The sequence below is a fragment of the Limulus polyphemus genome, unplaced genomic scaffold (genome assembly GCF_000517525.1).
Source record: "Limulus polyphemus unplaced genomic scaffold, Limulus_polyphemus-2.1.2 Scaffold11765, whole genome shotgun sequence".
NCBI classification, from domain to species: domain Eukaryota; kingdom Metazoa; phylum Arthropoda; class Merostomata; order Xiphosura; family Limulidae; genus Limulus; species Limulus polyphemus.
Window position 1 is genome coordinate 4922 of NW_013677375.1, and position 730 is coordinate 5651.

At 33.3% G+C, this 730-nt stretch overlaps 1 protein-coding gene across 1 annotated transcript in view; it reads right to left on the bottom strand.

Moving 5' to 3' along the window:
- Window positions 1-730, bottom strand: part of LOC111083871 (fat-like cadherin-related tumor suppressor homolog) — a gene marked incomplete at both ends in the record, with an annotated part of 11169 nt that overhangs the window by 4088 nt on the left and 6351 nt on the right. The gene's annotated exons all lie outside the window — the stretch shown is intronic.

A 730-nucleotide genomic window follows, 5' to 3' on the forward strand; every position in this document is an offset into this window, starting at 1 on the left:
ATCATAGGCCATATAATTCCACAAGTCAAGTGATATCATAGGTCATATAATTCCACATGTCAAGTGATATCATAGGTCATATAATTCCACAAGTCAAGTGATATCATAGGCCAAATAATTCCACAGGTCAAATAATACCAAACGATGAAAATAATAAAGACACGCCTCATCTCTGTATATCACTATCTTTACGTCGACACAAAAATTTCGAAAAAAAAATGCATAAACAAATAGTGGTAATTTATATAAAGTAACTGAAACAAATCATAAGATATATATATGACATCTCTTTGAAGTATACCCAGCAATCTTTACGTTATCTAAATTTTATATATTAAGCAATAGAAGAGCAACACTGTCAAGGGTATATATATATAAAATCAATTCTTTGATTGTTTGTTTAACATGTCTTACTAGCATTTCACACTAGAAAATGCTATCAAACTTCTCAGTGAGCTACCAAACCTAAGCTGCTGATTAGCATACTTCTATTTCAATACAGCGAAAAACAAAATCACTAATAGTTACGAAGGTCCTAGAAATGCACGAAAGGAGTGGTGTGTCTCTCATGTTATGTGGGGGGCAGAGTACAGATAGCCCGTTGTGTAGCTTTGTTGTCAAGAACAACAAACTAGCCAAAGCGCTAAAAAAACAAAGCAACCACAACAACAGCTCTGCCCTCTGTTGGACAGTAAAGGAATTATTCTATCCGTTAATTAAGAATTTAAAA